At 42.6% G+C, this 20,644-nt stretch overlaps 1 long non-coding RNA gene across 1 annotated transcript in view; it reads right to left on the reverse strand.

The window, feature by feature from the left end:
* Positions 1-896: 896 nt before the first annotated feature.
* Positions 897-20,644, reverse strand: part of LOC104980032 — a 21,582-nt gene continuing 1,834 nt past the window's right edge. The window contains exons 2-3 of the long non-coding RNA XR_824211.1: positions 20,051-20,112; positions 897-980 (exon numbers count right to left, since the gene is read on the reverse strand). This is a non-coding gene — a long non-coding RNA (uncharacterized LOC104980032). The remainder of the gene's footprint in view (positions 981-20,050; positions 20,113-20,644) is intronic.

Here is a 20,644-nt window from a genome sequence, read left to right on the forward strand (position 1 = left end):
TAAAGCTGGAATTTGAACCCAAGTTTAACACAAACCTATGCTCTTTTCACAAGAGTAAATGCAAATTAGAATATTCACTCTGAAATGGATCAGAATACCACCTACAAATATGCCACTTTGACATAAGAATTATCTCAAGCTGAATGCAACTGAGGAAATAGCACACCTCTTCTTTCTGTCTAAAAATAAGGCATAAATTTTCCTTGTAAAAGTGAGATGTTTCCACATATAGAAGTGTCCTCTTCTCCCCTACCAAGTAAAGAACCACTTTTATCATTAGAGATTACTTGAGTCTAGTCTGTATATTGCCTATCACCTTCCTCAAATTTACCACCCTTATGGAGCCCAAATCCCCTTTTTCTTTGACTAGTCACTTCTCCACAATTTATCACTCTTTGCTAAGATGGCATATAAACCTCTGAATTTAATCTTTTCTTTAGGCTTTCATTTCTGTGAAGCCCTCATGCACATAAAAATATAATATGAATAAAATGGGTTTGTCTTTTCTTCCGTTATCTGGTGCTTGTATTTAATTGCAGTCCTGCAAGACATAACTTAAGAGAGTAGAAGAAAATTTTCCCTCCCCTTACAGTTCCAAGACCACAAACTCCTATGGCTCTGCCTACTGTAACTAGTAGAAAGACAGAGGAGTGGCCTGTAGGCAAGAAGGAGTCAGTGCCAAGCAGGTGCCAAGAGAACAAAGGTACATAGGTAAGTGGCGGCTCAACATAGCTTATCCAGAAGATCGCATCACTTGCCTCCATCTTATTAACGGGTTTTTTGTGAGAATCAGGTGATATGCTGTGTATAAATGACCTTTGAAAACTCTGAAGAGTTATACAAATGATAAATTAAACAGACCCTTATAATTATCATTATTTCATCCAAAACTTACCCACAACTTCAATGATCTGCAAGACGAAGAATCCGGAATAGATGAAGAAAGCTTTCAGAGCACTCCAAAATGTTATAAATGCCACCTGATGACAAAGAAACCCCAAATAGTCACTCAGAGTCTACTGACTCTCGATGGACACACAACTAAAAGTTACCAGGTTTCCCAATTTCACAGGAGATTCAAAATTCCAATTTAGAATAAGAAGGATGTTGCTTAGATGTGATAGATGATAGAGAGATAGAAAGGGGAAAGCTTTAAAAGCAAATAAAGAGGTTTGCAGTCTGGGGCAAATAAGCATAAGGGCAAACAGCTCTCCATTCCTCAGTCAGGGAGAAATCACAGGACAGTGAAAAGAAAAAGAGTGTGGAATCATCTAGAACTATGGTTGCATCTAACCTCTACCACTTACAAAGCCTATGAACTTCAAGGGTTCATAGGTGCAAGTTGACGGCACCTCCCTGAGTTGGTAGTTCTAAAAAAAAGTACAAATTCTTTAATACTTCCACCTTCAAGATGTGTAGAGCCTAATTCTCCTCTCCTTCGAACAAACAGAATTAAGCAGAATTGACAATGTTCACCTACAGAGACTAAGTCTTAAAAGGTATTACGGCTTCCATTGTGATCTCTGTCTCTCCTGGATCATTCCATGCTGTGAAGTCATGTAGGTAGCTTATGGAAAGATCCATGAGGCAAGGAACTGAGGCTTCTGGCCAAAAACCATGTGAATGGAAGTAAATTTTTCAGCCCCGTCACATCTTCAGAGATTACAGTCCATGCCACCCTCTGACTGCAACCTCATGAAATTCTCGGCCAGAACCACCCAAGCTGCTCCTGAAACACTGATTGCTCAGAAACTATGGAAGATCATAAATGTTTGTTGTTTAAAGCTGTTCATTTGTTATACAGTGATCAATAATGAATACACACTGAGCCACAGTTTCTCCATCTATCAAATGGGAATAATAACAGATAATAGGGAACATAAATAGGAATCTGCACGATATCTAGCAGATGCCTGGCATGTGGTCATTGGTGAATACGTGTTAGCTTCTTTCCCACCTGCCCCTCAAACACACCTGAGAGCATAACTTTGGAAAGGATGCAAACAATTTTATATCATAGGAAAAAAGTTAAATTGTTTCCCTACCCTCTTTTAGAAAGCAAAATAGTTTTCAAAAGGGGGGTGATTCTTGGAGTGAAAGTGAAGTCCCTCAGTCGTGTCCAACTCTTCGCAACCACATGGACTGTAGCCTACCAGGCTCCTCCATCCATGGGATTTTCCAGGCAAGAGTACTGAGGTGGGTTGCCATTTCCTCCTCCAGGGGATCGTCCCAACCCAGGGATTGAATCTGGGTCGCCCACATCGCAGACAGACGCTTTACTGTCTGAGCCACCAGGGAAGCGTTTCTTGGAATGACTGTCATTAAAATCACCCTCAGTAAGATAGGAAAGTTTTAACGACACATGAGCAAATAGAAACACAGTCCTTGATCTACCAGATACCAGCCTGGCCAGTTTACCAGCTGTGTTCCCTTGGAAAAATCACTTAACCTCTCTGAACTTTGTGTTCTGCATATAAATATAGATGACCTCAGGGGTGTATGTTTCAGCCACCTGGAAAATGTACTTATTTATTGATAGAACTTCTCCTACCTTGGGGTTCCAGATTAAAGGGTCAGCTATGGAGAAGGCCAGAGCTGATGACCTGGCAAATGTTGCTCCTTCAGTCATCCACAACCAACAGACACACACACACATACACAACTAGGCAGCATGCTGGAGAGTGAGCAGCATACTGCATTCTCTTCACTTCAAGACTGCTTTCGGTACGCATTTTAATAAAACTTCTCTTACAAAGAAGTTGGGATGGGAGTAGAAGAGCCTTACATATGGTGACTTGTCTCAGTCATGCCAGATAAGGTTGGTCCCATTTCTGCAGTAGTAAGTATGCTGCTGCTGCTGCTAAGTCACTTCAGTCGTGTCCAACTCTGTGCGACCCCATAGAAGGCAGCCCACCAGGCTCCCTCGTCCCTGGGATTCTCCAGGCAAGAACACTGGAGTGAGTTGCCATTTCCTTCTCCAATGCATGAAAGTGAAAAGTGAAAGTGAAGTCACTCAGTCGTGTCCGACTCTTAGAGACCTCATGGAGTGCAGCCTACCAGGCTCCTCCGTCCATGGGATTTTTCAGGCAAGAGTACTGGAGTGGAGTGCCATTGCCTTCTCTGAGTAGCCTCCTGCCATCTCTTCCACACACCCCCCCCAAAAAGAGCCAACGGATATCTGGGAGTGTTTGGAAGTGAACAGAATGAAGCCACGGAGGTGAACGATAATTAAAACACAGGTGGAGAAAGCAAAAAAAGTGCTCCTTTAACATGAAAATTGAGAACCTGGCTGCCAGGAAGCTCCGTTTTGAGCCAGGTAGGCTGGGGGTTTTGTTAGTGAGACACTAAGAAGACATGGAGGTGGGTGGAGAGAAGCTTTGGGCTCAGGAAGATTAAAGAATCTTTAATAGTTTGTGGGGGTGGCAGAATCTCAAGAATACAGAGGGGGTCCCTAAATTCCTTTCCCCATGGCTGGGGTGCAATTTTTTAAAATTACTGTTACCCACTTGAGCTGTATGTTCAAGGTGTGAAATGAAAATATCTCCTGCCATATCAATAAACAAGAAATGTCACAGCCATCAAATGCAAATTTGTTGTTCAGTCACCCAGTCAGGTCTGACTCTTTGTGACCCCATGGACTGCAGCATGCCAGGCCTCCCTGTCCTTCACCATCTCCCAGAGTTTGCCCAAGTTCACATTCATTGCATCAGTGATATCGTCCAGCCATCTCAACCTCTGATGCCCTCTTCTCCTTCTGCCCTCAATCTTTCCCAGCATCAGGGATTTTTCCAATGAGTCATCTGTTCACATCAGATGACCAAAATACTGGAGCTTCAGCTTCAGCATCAGTCCTTCCAGTGAACATTCAGCGTTGGTTTCCCTTAAGATTGTCTGGTTTGATCTCCTTGCTGTCCACGGGACTTTCGGGAGTCTTCTCCAACATCAGAGTTCGAAGGCATCAATTCTTGGGCATTCCACCCTCTTTACAGTCCAGCTCTCACAACTGTAAGTGACCGCTAAGAAAACCATAGCCTTGACTGTACGGACCTTTGTCGGCAGAATAATATCTCTGCTTTTCAGCACACTGACTAGGTTTGTCATGGCTTTCCTGCCAAGAAGCAATTGTCTTCTGATTTCATGACTGCAGTCACTGTCCACAGTGATTTTGGATCCCGAGAAGAGGAAATCTGTCACTGCTTTCAACTTTTCCCCTTCTATTTGCCAAATGTGAATGAGGGCTCTCAAAACTTCAATCCAGTGGATGCTGCCAGCCTCCACGGTGACTGCTGAGGAACTGGGAGAATTCGAGAAGCAAGGGAAACAAGGAAACAGGATGGGCCGCAGATAGCTGAGGCGCATATGAAGGGAATGAGTTCAGTGAGCCTAGAGGCTTGCATTTTCCTATACACAGAACGCTAAATTCCTTAACTGATACCTGATCTTCAATGTTCAACTGCCTGCTCCCTTTGTTGCAAACCTGTACAGAGCCTGACTTTCCCTCCTGCCTCCTTGGAGCAGTTTTCTAAGAGCTACTGAGATGGTGTCTCCCAGGTTCGGAGTCCTAAACATTCCCACCAAATAAAATAACTCGCTACTTTCAGCTTGTGACTATATTTTTTATTCGACAAAGGACATAAAAGATAATAAATGCCTCCAATAGCAGATTAAGAAATAAGCACCCTGGGCTCCCTAGTGGCTTAGTGGTAAAGAATCTGCCTGCCAATGCAGGAGACACAGGTTCGATTCCTGGTCCGGGAAGATCTCACATGCTTTGCAGGAACTAAGCCCATGCACCACAACTACTGAGCCTGTGCTCTAGAACCTGGAAGCTGCTGCTACTGAGCCCACGTGCCTTGGAGCCTGTGCTCTGCAACAAGAGAAGCCACCGCAATGAGAAGCCCACGCACCACAACTAGAGAAAAACCTGCACGGCAATGAAGACACAACACAGCCAAAAATAAATATTTTTAAAAAAGAGAAATAAACCTCCCAGGATATCTGAAGGCTCTTGTGTGCCCCCTCCCCAGTCATAGCCCCCACCACATCCACTGAGGGAATCTCTGCTGTGACGTTGGTGTTTTCGGTCTCATGTGTCTCTATACTTTTACTGCCCATGTGTGTAATGTGTATCCCTGACTTTATTCAATTGCTTTGTGTAGTTTTAAACTTTATAGAAATAATATTCCACATGCATTTAGGGGCAACTTGCTTTTATTGCTCTCGACATCATGTTTTTTGGAGGATTCACTCACACTGATTCACAAAGCCCGAGCTCATTCATTTTCAGTGGCATGAATCTAATGTATACACCCACTTTCCTGTTGATAAGGGGCTAATTTACATCCCCACTCCCAAATACACTGTGAAGAAAAGATTATAAAGGGAAACGGATTTAAACATTGAAGGCGTCCGTTTGTCAGAGTGTTGCCATGTGAAACGAGCCAAACGCTTTTCATATCTACCTCAGAGGGCTTCCATCAGGATTGAGGAACATGATGATAACAACAGAAGTGAACATTTATCAAGCGCTTATGGTGTGCCCGGCTTCAGGCAAAAAAGTTTTGCATCAATAGTGCATTTAACCTTTAGCACAACTTTGTTGATGGAGCAGCTCCTGTCATCCCATTTTACAGATGAGGACACTGAGGCTCAGAGAAAAGGGAAGTGACTTGCCTGAAGACAAATTGTTTGGAGGAGGCAGGAGTGGCACTTGAACTAAGGTTTCTATGAGAATGCTTCACTCTAGACCCCATGCTAGAAAAGAGCTCAGGGCAGAGTCTGGCACAGAACAAGCCATTCAATCAATGGTAGTTGCTGTTATTAGTAATAATGAACCATTTTTGAGCCAGGCAGGATTATCAGAACTGGCATTAATTATTCAGCTCACCTGGGGACAGTGACTTGCAGTGGAGCCTGTATTTAAACTAAGAGGAGGGAAATAGATGGCAGAGCGGATCTACCATTCCCATAATCTGATTCTAATTATACCCCCAGGGAGTGCCCTAAATCCATAAACACTGGGAAGCTGCACCACTGTGATTCAAAATCTGTGTTATGCAATCTTTTTCTCTAGGTTTACAGCTCAGGGTGAAGAAATTATGCACTTATTGGAGCCACAAGGTATAATTCTGAATCCTCCAAGTGTATTAACTCACTCAGGCCTCACAGCAATGAAGGAAACAACTTTTGTCATCCCATGGGACACCCAGAAGCTAAGGATCAGGAGATCAAGCCATAACCTAAAGCCACTGAGTTAGTGACTGTGGTATAATAGCAAATATATGTTTGGTCTCTGTCCTTGGTTGCTTACACAGAGCTCCTAGAACTCTTGTCATTTCCTAAATGACAGGATGCTGTGTGCTTAGTCGCTCAGTTGTGTCTGACACTCTGCGACTCCATGGACTGTGGCTCGCCAGGCTCCTCTGTCCATGGGATTTTCCAGGCAAAAATACTGTAGTGGGTTGCCATTACCTCCTCCAGGGGATCTTCCCGACCCAGGAATTGAACCCGTGCCAACTGTGTCTCCTGCATTGCAGGCAATTCTTTACTCACTGAGCCATCTAGGAAACCCCCAACAGAGTGCTAGGAGCATCTTTTGTTACAGTAGTTGGTCTTAGTCCCCTGTTCTTGACACAAGAGCTTCTAAGACCCTTGGATCTCTGGAGTGATGTGTATTTTAATGCTGATGAGATGACAAGTTGATGAGAGCCCCTATAGAGTTTCAGGATTGAAGCTGGTTATGGAAAGATGGAGACATAATTAGAGGGTTGGAACTTGCAGCCCCAAACCCCTCCCAACCTCCAGGAAGGGAATAAGGGCTAGAGTTGTCAGTTAATCATCAAAAGCCAATGATTTAATCAATCATGTCTGTGATGTGGACTGCGGACTACGTTAGTCACTCAGCTGCGTCCTAGTCTTTGCGACCCCACAAACTGTAGCCTGCCAGGCTTCTCTGTCCATGGAATTCTCCAGGATTCTGGAGCAGATTGCCATTCCCTTCTCCAGAGGAACTTCCCAACCCAGGGATCAAACCCTGGTCTCCTGCCTCTTTACTGTTTGAACTACAGGGAAGTCTGTGATGGGATCTCCATAAAAACCCTAAACAGTGGGGTTCAGAGAGGTTCCCCTTCCCATGCTAGAGGGGGCACACCCCAACTCCACTGGGGCAAACGCCTCTTCAACTGGCTGTTCCATCAACTAGTTGAGGTATATTACAATGGGTACAGTGTTTCACGAAAGGAAACATGTATCAGTTTCAATTCCACAAAGCAGAACTCCTAGAACCAGAGATAAGGTGGTTACCAGGGGCTGGGGTGGGGGTGGGGGTGGGGAATGAGTTATTAGTCAAAGGATATAAAGTTTCAGTTATAAGATGAGTAAGTTCTGGGGATCTAATATACAGCATGATGATTTTAATTAATACTACATTGTCTACTTGAAATTTGCTAAAAGAGTAGATCTTTTACTTAAGAATTTTTATTTTATTTTATTTATTTATTTTTTGGCCTCCTGAGAGGCACGCAGGATCTTAGTTCCCTGACCAGGGAACAAACCCACATCCCTGTGGTGGAAGTACAAAGTCTTAACCACTGGACCCCCAGGAAAGTCCCAAGAGTAGATCTGAAGTGTTTTCATTACCAACAACAGCAACAACAATAAAAAGGTACTATATGAGTTTGTGGATGTGTTAATTACTCTGATTGCTACTAGTAATCATTTCACAGTGTATACACATATTAAATCATCACATAGTAGACCTTAAAATCACATTGAACAACCAAAGTATATACAATTTTTACTATACAATGTAGACAAAATACACATTTTTTGTATATACAATGAATATATAGTATATATAATGTATACAAAATATACAATATAACTCAGTAAAGCTAGATGGAAAATAAAATTCAATTTTTTCTTTAATTATATGATTTTCTTTTCATATTTCAGAGGCCACTTTATTTTTTCAGTGTGCAAATATTACTACAGGCTTTTGTAAGACTCATAAGCTCCTAGCACTGATATCACAGTACCAGATGGATAAACCAGATCTCATCTCAGATACATGAAAAGAAAGTCAACTTTCTCTTGTTACACAGATACCATGACTCGCTCGTGCCTTCCTCCATGTTGGCCCTTCCAGTGTGGCAGGCGATATGGAAAGATGCTGACAGCAGAGCACCAGGAAGACAGAGGATTAACCACTGCCCCACCCCCCTCCCTGGAAAAGAGAGGCCAATTGCTGGCATCTAAAACATCTGATGGGAAGATGTTACACATCTGTATTACCAACTAACCTCACCTCGAAGAATCTGTCATCACTGCAAATACTAGAAAATGACTACCATCCTAATTACAAGGACTGTACAAGAGGCCAGGGTTAGGCAAGGAGGTTTCTGGCTTCTCCTCCTGGTTAGTTTCCTGTTCTGTCTGGCATCCTTGCAACATATTACACTTGGGGTCCACTTCCTCCTTAAAGCTTTCCCCAGAAACCGCTGCTGCCACTAATGTAAATCATTTTTATTGAGCACTTATTATATGCCAGGCACCACACCAAGTACATTCTCCTCCTCCTCCCACCCACTTCGCTTATTCATGGTCCCTGGCTGGTAAGATCTTTTAAGTTTCTAAACTCGATCTAGGTTTCTCTACGGAATTCAATTCTGGCCATGTACTCCCCCAGAGGAGCTGTCTCTCTTGACTCACACCATCCAAACTCACAAAAGACCGATGTATAAATCAGAGGGCCAATGTACTGACTGCTGTTGAGACTCAGAAGTGCTCAGGGAAGAAAAGCTCATTTTCTTCACCAAGCACATTTTCTTCCTGTTACAAACCTGTACCAGAAAACATAGTATACACTACTTCTGTCCCTCTCACTATCCCTTGCACACTGATGTGACAACTTCTGTCAATACCTATGATTCTTTACCAGGTCTTTCTCTGGCTGCTGAAGCCTGCTAAGCCAGTGTGTAGAGTGCATCAGGAGTAGCCCTTCAGTGATGACTGGTGTGAGTGAAGGACATGTTCTTCCTCACCCACACAGCTTTGCACACCATGAGCAACTGTGAAGCACGTGCTACACAGCCTCCCAGTTGCCCTCAGCAAGATGCTACTGCTTACTGCCCTTCTCTGTCTCAGTTCCCTGCCCGACTAGTGCTTCGGGGAATCACCTGTCAGATAAACTCCTTGCACTGAAACCCTGTCTCAGGGTCTGCTTTTGGGGGGACCCAGCTTCCCAGGTGCTAGCAGTAAAGAATCCACCTGCCAATGCAGGAGACGCAAGAGACACGGGTTTGATCCCTGGGTCAGGAAGATCCCCTGGAGGAGGAAATGGCAACCCACTCCAGTATTCTTGCCTGGAAAATTCCATAGGGAGAGGAGCCTGGTGGGCTACAGTCTGTGGGCAAAGAGCCAGACATCACTGAACAACTAAGCACAACTCTGCACAAGCCTCATAACCTTGAGGCCCTGCATTCTAGGCATTTGCCAATGTATAAATAGGTTCTTTTGCTTACTAGTCTAGGAACACCTTTGTGGACAGTTCTGGGCACATAGACTGACCTGTCTGGAGGCCCTGAACTCAATTCTATAGATCCTCAGTTAACACAGCCTCTCTTCAGAAGACAACCCAATTGATCAGCTTTTTGTGCTTTTAATCACAATCCCCATTCAGGCACCTTCTGACATAGGTAGGAAGGGTTCTAGGCTCTCCTAACTCATCAATCACACACATACCCCCATCCGAGCTTCCCTGATAGCTCAGTTGGTAAAGAATCCGCCTGCAATGCGGGAGACCTGGATTTGATCCCTGGGTTGGGAAGATCCCCTGGAGAAGAGAAAGGCTACCCTCTCCAGTACTCCAGCCTGGAGAATTTCATGGACTGTACAGTCCATAGGGTGGCAAAGAGTCAGACACAACTGAGCAATTTCAAAGCTTTAGGATGGTCATTTACTTTTTTCTTATAACAGATTCTTAAATACATTAAAAAACAGTTTCATTCTTATAGTAATTAAAACATGACAAATAAGGTAAAGACCCTCTTGAACACCACCTTTCTTCAGGAATCTCAGTCCCCTTTTCCTCTCCCCTGTAGTCAGTTTGGTATATACATTTCCAGTCTTTTCCTATGAGTTTACACAGATATATTAAGTCATGGAAATATATATATAGGTGAGGTTAACATAAATGGTTGAACTGTTCCAATATCTGAGCAAGCATAGTTGGCTTGCTCAGATACTGGGGCAAAGAGGGAAAGGGGAAGGAGAAAGCTGTTGGTGGTCAAACATCAAATACAGACTCCAACTCTTTATTATACTTGATTTATGTCAACTTGGGTAAGCACTTCGCTGCATAAACCATATATCCTCTAGATCAATAGACAGTCACTAATCAATTTACCTTCGACTCTGACTTTAGCAGATCATATCAGGTTAAACTTGTTGCTGCTCCTGACTGCATTCCCCCATATGAAAAACTGTTAAAGAAACCCACCTAGCGAGAGATATATGTAAGCTAATCACTCATCTTTTGTTGAGCAATTATTTATATAGGAACTATTCTGAGAACTTTTGCCTTAGTTAACTCTTTGCCACATAACAATTCTCTGAACTAATGGTTTTTATTATCCCTATTCTATTGGAGAGGAAACTGACATATAGAGAGGTGAAATGATTTGATTTGCATAGCCAGTAAGTGGCAGACATAGGACTCAAAGCCAGGCTGTTCAGATCTAGAGCCCAAGCCCCTAACCACTATGCTGAAATGTGGACTCCTTCAGCAGAGTGGCAAATACATGGTCCCAAGACTACACAGAATGCAGTGTGAATGATATCCTGGAGTTGTGAAACAAATTGGGTCTGTGTGCACCTAAGAATGCCTGGCATATAGTAAGTGCTCAATAAACACCAGTGACTTAATTAATAACTTTACGTATAACAATAAAAACAAAGAAGCATTATATTATCCATGAGGATATAAAAACCAATACAATAAAATCAGCTAAAGAGCTCCAGCTCACACATTGAACATTATCTCAACATCCATGTCAACAGCCACTGAGGAGAAATTGCCCTCTACTCATCAGAATGAGAGCACCAGGAAGGCAGATACTGGATGAATAAATGGATGGGTAGGTGGACGGATGGATGAATGAATGGACGGATGAATGTTTGTGGATTATTGGATGGATGGTGGGGTATATGGATGGATGGATGATTGCATGAATTAATGGATGGATGACAACAGAATAAACAGATAGGGGGGTGGGTAGGTAGATAGGTGACATGAGCAGTTAAAATCATGAACTCTTTAGTTAGACTGCTTGGGTTCAGAGCCTAACTCTGTAAATTATTCCAAGAATAAATATGGAATTAAAAAGCCTGGAAAGCAACCCAAAATTAGACTCTGAGAAGGAATAGACCATGTGAATGAAATAATAATCAAACATCAGAGCCAAAAGGAACTGATTTAATCAAACATCTTCCTTGTCCTACTGGAAACACTGGGATTCGGAGAGAGAAAACTACTTGTCCAAGATGACACAGTTGATTAGTGGCAGTAAGGACACAAGTTCAAACTTTCTGACTCTCTTTTATTCAACAAACATACATTGAGTACCTACTATGCTCTAGGCAGTGTACTAGATGCTGGAGATATCACACTGAGCAAAATAGACACAGGAACTGTCCTTAGGGCAGTTAAAGTCTAATGGGAAGTTATGTGGGATAATGTTATATGGGAGGAGTACCAGGATTTAGGGGATCATATAACAGTGAGAGGAGAAGGCAATGGCACCCCACTCCAGTACTCTTGCTTGGAAAATCCCATGGACGGAGGAGCCTGGTGGGCTGCCGTCTATGGGGTCGCACAGAGTCGGACACGACTGAAGTGACTTAGCATAGCATAGCATAACAGTGAGAAGGCAATGGCACCCCACTCCAGTACTCTTGCCTGGAAAATCCCATGGACAGAGGAGCCTGGTAGGCTGCAGTCCATGGGGTCGCTAAGAGTCAGACATGACTGAGCGACTTCCTTTTCACTTTTCACTTTTCACTTTCATGCATTGGAGAAGTAAATGGCAACCCACTCCAGTGTTCTTGCCTGGAGAATCCCAGAGACAGGGGAGACTGGTGGGCTTCCATCTATGGGGTCGCACAGAGTTGGACACAACTGAAGCAACTTAGCAGCAGCAGCAGCAGCAGCATAACAGTGAGAAGCACTCTTACCTGGTGATCAGGGAAGACTTCCTTGAGGAGGCATTATAGTTAAGACCTAGAGACAATTGAAAAGATGGATAGGAAGCATTCTGGAAGAACTATGTATTAAATAGCTCTATGACCCTGAGCAAACTACCTAATTTCCCTGGACCTCGTTTTCCTCATTTTTAAATGTGGAAAATAAATGACAAAATAGATAGCACTCAATAAATGTTAGTTCTCAACCACCAGAGAAGTTCCCTCACTCATTATTTCTAACAGAGAATGTATCAGTCAGCTTAGGCTAGGTTATGGTGCAGTAACAAATACACTAAAACCGCAGTGCTTTAATACAATAAAAATTTACTCTCCCCTAGCACAGAGTCTTCTGTGGTTCCAGGTAACTCAGAAATCCAGGTGAAAATAGTACTCTGATTCCACATTTTCAACATGAAGCCTTCACAATTCACACAGCAGGAAAAAAGTGCCCAGAGCGCTCATAACCATTCCTATGCCTAAGCCTGGCGGTGACGCACACTCTCTGCTCATAGACCATCGGCCAGAACTAGTCTCAAGGCTCCACTTAAGTGCAAAGGGACCAAGAATGCAGCCGAGAACATGGACTGTCTGATGAGCATTACTATCTCGCCACAGTGGGGATACACACAAGGACATAATTACAATTCCCATATGTGCCAGCAAGGGTCTGACTGTGGATGGGCTGGCCACGGCTCCTGAATTAAGACTTCAGAAGTCAGCAGACACATGTATAAAACCATAGAGAAAAAAGAAATAAATGACTGTCCATCATAGAACTGTTCTCAAAACCAGAGTAGGAGTCTTGAGAGTTATCCATCCCTACAGCCTGGCCGCAACCAAGCAATGATTTCATTTCTAAGCACAAATCACTAAAAAACAATGCAGAGCACAGAAATTCAGCCACACAATTCCCACAACACCTGTAAAAACAGCCTGACATGGCACAATGCCCAGGATTTATTTACTGGGTCCTGTTCTGAGTAAAAAGCTCAGCACATCATGGCCTGTGCCTGACCAGTACCTGTGTTCAGCTCAGATCCAATAAGAATCAACAGAGGTCTCAAAGGAGAAAGATGGTCTCACAGGACTGAGACCAATAGGAGACATTGACCGATTTAAAGGGGCAGTTGCTCCTCAACACCACCTAGGCATTACTACTTGGGATTATTTTTAAATTTCTAAGAGAAGTTGGAGATCTGGATTTTTCTGTGAGATCTCTTTGATTTTTGTAAAGTGGGAATTAAATAAAGTTATTAAAAATATTCTTTAAGTTGAACAAAACACATCTGCTGTCCAGATTCATCCAGTGGGGCTACCATGGAACAGGCCTGCTGTGAAGCCAGACTCCAATTCTCTCTATTCAGACTCTGAAAAAAATGTAGCCTGGAGCCTTCAGAAAATGAGTCATCCCACCATCAGTAGCGTTAAAAGAGAAAAGCTGCCATCAACCAGTATGACACCAGTTAGGGAGTGGTTATGTAAATTAAGTTGCCCAATAAAATATTACACACCCATTAAAGATGTTGTTCATGAAGACAGGAAGGACAGACAGACATGCATAGGGAGAAAATGCCAACAGAAAAGCATACAAACCTGTTCTTATGTACAATAAAAATAATCTGCATATCAAAACTGTATAGCAAAAAAAGATGAAAAGAAATGCACCAAAATGTTCATGGCAGTCCTTTTGGTGTTAGAATTATGGAGAGTTTTCATTTGTTCTTTTTACTCCTCCCCAAATCATTTAATGAGTTTGTCCTTTTCATAACAGGAGGGAAATACATATTAAAAATTAAGCAGTTGTTGGTGTGTGCATGAAAGAATTTTAGACCTTGGAAAAAATGTTAGTGGTCACCAAGTTCAAAACTTCTGACTCAACAGAAGAGGAAATTGAAGCCCAGAGAGGTTGAATGCCTTTCCCATGGTCACACAGCAGCAAAGCCAGAATGAACTCAGCTCTCTTGATGTCAGTCTGGGTTCAGGTATAACAGGCTACTGACCCAGACATAACATAGAGGAAAGGAAAATCAAAAAGGAAAAGGAAGGCAGGAGGAAGGGAGGAGGGGAGGAAAAATCTCAAAACTTCCCAAGCTACCTATCTTTTTTTTCCTAAACATTTCACATTATCTCTAGACCTGCCTGTTTCCATAAAGGCTGACGATCTTAATTTTGCCAAGACTCTGCAAAACATTTCCTCTCTGTAATATTCCCCAAGGGAGGAAAACTTGCAGGAAGTAACCAAAGAACAATTTTTACCTTCTAACTTAATTACTGCTACTTTCTTCTATTAGGGCGCTCACCAAGAACTGAGATTTAAATGTTCCCCCCTCTAAGCTGGTGTGTAATGAGTGGACACAGAATTAAGAAAAGTTAATTTTGAATGTCAGTGTAATTCCTATGGGAGAATATTACCTCCCTGATCCATTCGTGCTTTGACGGTTTTAGGAATTTAATATTTTAGTCACATCTCACATCTTGCAAACCAATCTGCACAAATTTACTAATAAAAAGACTATCTTGCTAAAAGTTAGCAAGCCAGCTAACTTCCCCCTGCCGCTGTGACATACAAAATACAAAAATTATGTTAGCTAAGCTCTGGATTAGGGCTTCCCTGTGCTCAGTTGGTAAAGAATCCGCCTGCAATGCAGGTGACCCCAGTTTGATTCCCAGGTCTGGAAGATCCCCTGGAGAAGGGATAGGCTATCCCTCGGAGAAGGCATAGCCCCTGGAAAAGGGAGAGCCATGAAATTAAAAGATGCTTACTCCTTGGAAGAAAAGCTATGACCAACCTAGACAGCATATTAAAAAGCAGAGACATTATTTTGCCGACAAAGGTCCATTTGGTCAAAGCTATGGTTCTTCTAGTAGTCATGTATGGATGTGAGAGTTGGACTATAAAGAAAGCTGAGCGCCGAAGAATTGATGCTTTTGAACTGTGGTGCTGGAGAAGACCCTTGAGAGTCCCTTGGACTGCAAGGAGATCCAACTAGTCTATCCTAAAGGAATTCAGTCCTGAATACCCAGTGGAAGGACTGATACTAAAGCCGAAACTGCAATATTTTGACCACCTGACATGAAGAACTGACTCATTGGAAAAGACCCTGATGCTGGGAAAGATTGAAGGCAGGAGGAAAAAGGGACGACAGAGGATGAGATGGTGACATCGCATCACTGACTCGATGGACATGAGTTTGAGCAAGCTCCAGGAGTTGGTGATGGACAGGGAAGCCTAGCGTGCCGCAGTCCATGGTGGGGGTCACAAAGAGTCGGACACAACTGAGTGACTGAACTGAACTGAAGCCCTTGATTAAAAATGGCCTCAAATGGAGGAGACTCTTCCTAAAGTCATAGCTTGTTAAAAAAAAAGTCAGGGGGCGGCTAACAGGAAAGATGGGGTGTTAGGTAGGGATGGGGTAAGGAAGCAAGGGGAGACAGAAAGAGGCAGAGAGATACCCTGGTGGTCCAGTGGTTAGGACTAGATGCTTTCAGTGCTGGGGCCATGGGTTTGATCCCTAGCAGAGGAACTAAGATCCCACAGGTTGTGGGGTGTGGTCAAAAAAAAGAGGAGAGACAGAAAGAGAGTTTAATATAAAGTCCATAGAGAGAAATGGAGAGATGAGGAGAGAAAGACAGACAAAAGAGTGAGACAATATATAGTCACAAAGAGAGATTGAGAGGCAGACAGACAGAGGCAGAGATAGAAAAACAAAGAAACTGACAGAGAGCAATAGAGTAAGAGGGGAAGTGAGAAGTGGGTGCCGATCTTCCTTCAGCCTTAAAGCCCTCATCACGTCATCATCATCACAGCAGCAAACCATAATCACTCTGTCACCCGGGTTCAGGGTGTCCACTGAGATTGAGAGCAAAGTCAAAATAAAGTGGGTTGTTAGGATCCCAGGCAAGACAGGAAGAGAAGGACCAACACAGCTCTCTGGCAGAAAGTTAGATTCTCAGGACTCTGAGCCTTGGACGTGGAGGCAAGTCTTCTGGTGCTTTCTAGGAAAGCTGGTCCCCAAAGCATCCATTTTCTGCTCCCTGCCCAGACAGTACTAACAGGGAATGAGGGTGAAGCTTCACGTGGCTCTGAAGCACTTCCTATTATATGGACTAATGCCTGCAGGCCAGGGAAATGCCAGGCTCAAAACCTGTGTGCTCTTTCTCTCCACTGTGGCCTGAATGCATCACACATGTTCGTCAGCACAAACTAAAGCTTTTTGTCCCCCAGACTTCATTGGTCTTCACAAACTTGGAATTTGGCCTAGATTTTTCTCTTTCAGCTGATATTTACACAGAAAAAAAAAAAAAAAGAGCGATAATATTATCAGCAGGCAGTTTTTGACCACTGATTGTGTGACAGGCATTGGGCCACATTTTACAAGAATTATGTCATGTCGTGCTCACCACAAAACTCTTTACGTTTCAGTAACGGTATTTTTTAGGCAAGAAAAGTGTGGCTCAGAGTTATGTTTTGTTTAAGAGCACATTGCTAATGGGTCAGGTAGAAAAGATTTGAACCCATGAACCAGCTCTTCACCACACAGCCTCTAAGTCTCTGCTGTGAAGGTTCATTTAGTTAAAGAATGCAGTTCCAGGGAATTCCCTGATGGTTCAGTGGTTAGGACTCTGCATTTCCACTGCAGGGGAGCATGGATATGATCCCTGGACCAAAAACTAAGTTCCCACAAGCCACACAGCCAGAAAAAAAAAAAGAGAATATGATTCTAAGTAGCCAAGAAAATGGTTCCTGAAATTGCCATGCTCCCTTCCTCAACAGGGCTTTGCATAAGTAATTTAATTAATAAATTACTTAATTATTAAGACAGTGAATGAAATAACTAGAAATATATGTTAAAATCAAAATTAGAAGTATGAAGATGGGGAAATGCCGTAAGAATCAGCTAAGGGAGTTGAAAGTAGTTGCCTCTAAGGATGGACTAGGAAAGAAGTGGGAAATATGATTATTCTGTTATAAATATGTGATAATTGACTTCTCAGCTATATGCATGTATTATGTCAATAAGTTAAATCATAAAAATTAAAAGCAATGACTTTATTGGAATTTTTTTAAATATAAGAAGAAAGATGAAAGGGAAGGAGAGAGGAGTTTTTCAAATGGGAAGAGAATGGAGTGGTGAGGGAGGGGAGGATGTCGGGGAGGGAAGACACATCCCAGAAAGCAATCCATGCAGTTCAAAGGGTCTGGGCTTGTGCTTAGTCACTCAGTTGTGTCCGATTCTTTGAGACCGCACGGACTGCAGCCCATCAGGCTTCTCTGTCCATGGGATTTTTCAGGCTAGAATATTGGAGGGGGTTGCCATTCCCTCCTCCAGGAGATCTTCCCAACCCAGGGATCAACCCGTGACTCCTGCACCTCCTGCACTGCAGGCATATTCTTTACTGCTGAGCCAACAGGGAAGCCCTGGGTACTCACAATCAAATTCTCAGAATGAGGAGTCACTGCCAACCTTGAGCTACACAGTGGAATGGAAGGAGGCCTCTATGAAATTGTATACAAAATGAAGTTAAATGTGAATTTTCCAGGTTCTGTGTTTTTGACCAGATTATCAAAGGAAGCTGTGATGAAAGGTTCAGTTCAGTTAGGAACTAGTAAATAAACAAGGTAAAAAAATTTTTTTATATTTTTAAAAATGGAAAGGGTTCATGTAAAGTTCTAGATTTCCGACACTGTCCGCCAAAATACAGTAATGCTGAGCCTGTAGTTTCTCATGGTAATGATTGCCCAGAGCTGAGTTGCAGCTGCTCCCTGTGTAACAGGGAAGAGCAAATCTGACTTGATATTGGCTCTATTGGTATTTCTTTAACTCCTGTATTCTATTGCTTTTGCTACAGATTAAGAGTGTTGCCTATAGCCTGAAATATACTGGATAGCCCATTTCCAAGGCTCTGTCCTTTAAAGGTATAACACGTTTCCATCATATAGAGATAAAAAAACTGCAAAACAGAGAGTAACATTTCTCATGTTGGAAGTTTACAGGAATATGGTGACCTGACCTATATGGACAACTGCAAAAACAAAGGATTCTCACAGGGTGAAGTTTGTAACAATCAACCACCAGCCTTTGAACATAGAAGAAGCCTGAATTCTAACTTGGGTAAGATGTTGTTGTTTTTCCCCCTAGGAAGAATTTTATTGTCAAGTAATTCCCTTAGGGAACAAAGCCTTCTGAGAAGTCTGAAACACATTTCCCTTTCCTTCTGTGATTGAAGATGATTCTTTAGGACACTAGACTACCATCTTCTCGGTCTGCTGGCTTTCCAAATAAAGTCACTATTCCTTTTGCCCCAACAACTCATCTGCCAATTTATTGGCCTGTCATGCAAGAAGCAGAATGAGCTTGAACTCACTAACATCTATAGATGGAGCATGTATTCTCCAACTCACCACATCCTACCATTCTTGTACTTTCCCGACCCAGCCTTCTTTACTTGTTGACATTTTATGCCTGAACCCTGTAAGCAGTTGAGTTTGCAACTCTTAGCTGTCACAAAGTGGCTAGTTCAGACTAAAATGTGAGTGGCTGATATGTTTGCAGGGTTCTGTGGTTTCTTTTAAAGAGAAGCTTATTGAACCCATCAAAATTCTTAATGATGAAATTCATAGGCGATCTATTTCTGAGTCCCTCAGACATGTTTATACGTCTCATTCTTTCTCACATTCAGATTAGACCAACAGAAATCCAGCTCCAAGCATTCTCCCTCCAAAAAACTTGTGTAGACCTTCCCAGATTTCTCCACAATCTATTTTTATTGTTAATTTAGTTTGGATTGGCTGATTTTGGCTTGTTTGATTTTGGAGTCTTTGATTGGGTAGTTGTCTTTTTGTTGTTGTTATTTTCCACGGGGTTTTTTTAGTTTGGTTTTTCCTATTTTAAGACAAATTATTAGCTGCTGGCAATCATAATTTTGCCTGTCGAAAGAATCTTGGCCTCCAAGAAAATGGGAAATCAGTAGCTCCCTTTGATAGACACATACTTTTGAAAGCTTCTGTTTGCTTCCCTAGCTCTGAGATAACTATCACAGATAGCCACTATTGCTGGGGCCACACTGAGAAAAGCCCTGTTACCTTTCCATAATAAAATGCTGCGCAGTTTGAAACCGTCTCATGCTAGGCCCATTTTCCTAACTGTTTGGCACCTGCAAATGGACAAAATGACTTTGAATTGAGGGGTAGTGGTGAGAAAAACAAAGGGGAGCAAAGTCAGAGACTGTGATGTTCTTTATATCAGAAATGTGAGAACAGTGACTTCTATTGCAACTCAAAAGGAGAGAGAGATTCTTTGCCTGAGGCTGGTGTCTAAGAGACTGAATCTCTACTTCACTTGAGTCAATTACACTTGATTCAGTACTTCCTGAGCATCATTATGTGAAATGTAGTATGTCTGACTGGTGAGGATGCAAAGATGAGGAAGACAGAGCCACAGTTCTCAAGGAACTTGAAGTCTAATAGGAGAGATCAGACAAAAAGTCTAAGTGATAAATAAATATGGTTTCCAATTACATAATCTTTCTACTCTTTCCTAACAAATGTTTATTCCCACTATTCTTGGTAACCACTACCATGTTCCCAATTTCAAGCTACTTGGTCCAGGAGAGCCCTCCTGAGAGAAAGATAATTTCAACTATACTGGTTGAGCCCCTGGATCAAGCCATACCTGAAACTTTCCCCCTTAGTCCTTTCTGAGCCTTCAAGCTGTAAAATCCCTGTTTGTTTTGCATAAGCAGGTTTAAGTTATCTTTTTAACTGAAAGAATCCAGACTAATAAAAACATATACAAATACTCTTACTTACATTATCTCATTTCATCTTCAAAGCAATTCTGTAAGATTTACAAGAAGGAACTGCTCAGAGACCTGTAAAGAGTTAAGACTGGTGTGAACAATGCCAGTTCTACTTTGTAACCTAATCAAACCTTCCTAAAGGAAATGCTTACTCCACCAAATTATCTTGGGCCAGACCAGAGCTTTGGGGTATCAAAGGCAAGAAATTCAACTCTAAGATCAATAGAAGATCATGAATCTAGAGACATGAAGAACTATCTGGAAGGGGACTAACATAACTTGTCCAGGCAAAAAAGGCTGAGAGCAGTGTCTCTCAAACTTTGATATGTATATAGATCAACTGGGGATCTCATTAAAATCCAGGGTCTAATTCAGTTGGACACGACTGAGCGACTTCCCTTTCACTTTTCACCTTCATGCATTGGAGAAGGAAATGGCAACCCACTCCAGTGTTCTTGCCTGGAGAATCCCAGGGACGGGGGAGCTGGTGGGCGGCCGTCTATGAGGTCACACAGAGTCGGACACAACTGAAGTGACTTAGCAGCAGCAGCAGGGTGGGGCCTGAGATTCAACATTTATAACCAGCTTCCAAAAGATACTGATA

The sequence above is a fragment of the Bison bison genome, unplaced genomic scaffold (assembly GCF_000754665.1).
Source record: "Bison bison bison isolate TAMUID 2011002044 unplaced genomic scaffold, Bison_UMD1.0 scf7180017864495, whole genome shotgun sequence".
Classification (NCBI taxonomy): Eukaryota; Metazoa; Chordata; class Mammalia; order Artiodactyla; family Bovidae; genus Bison; species Bison bison.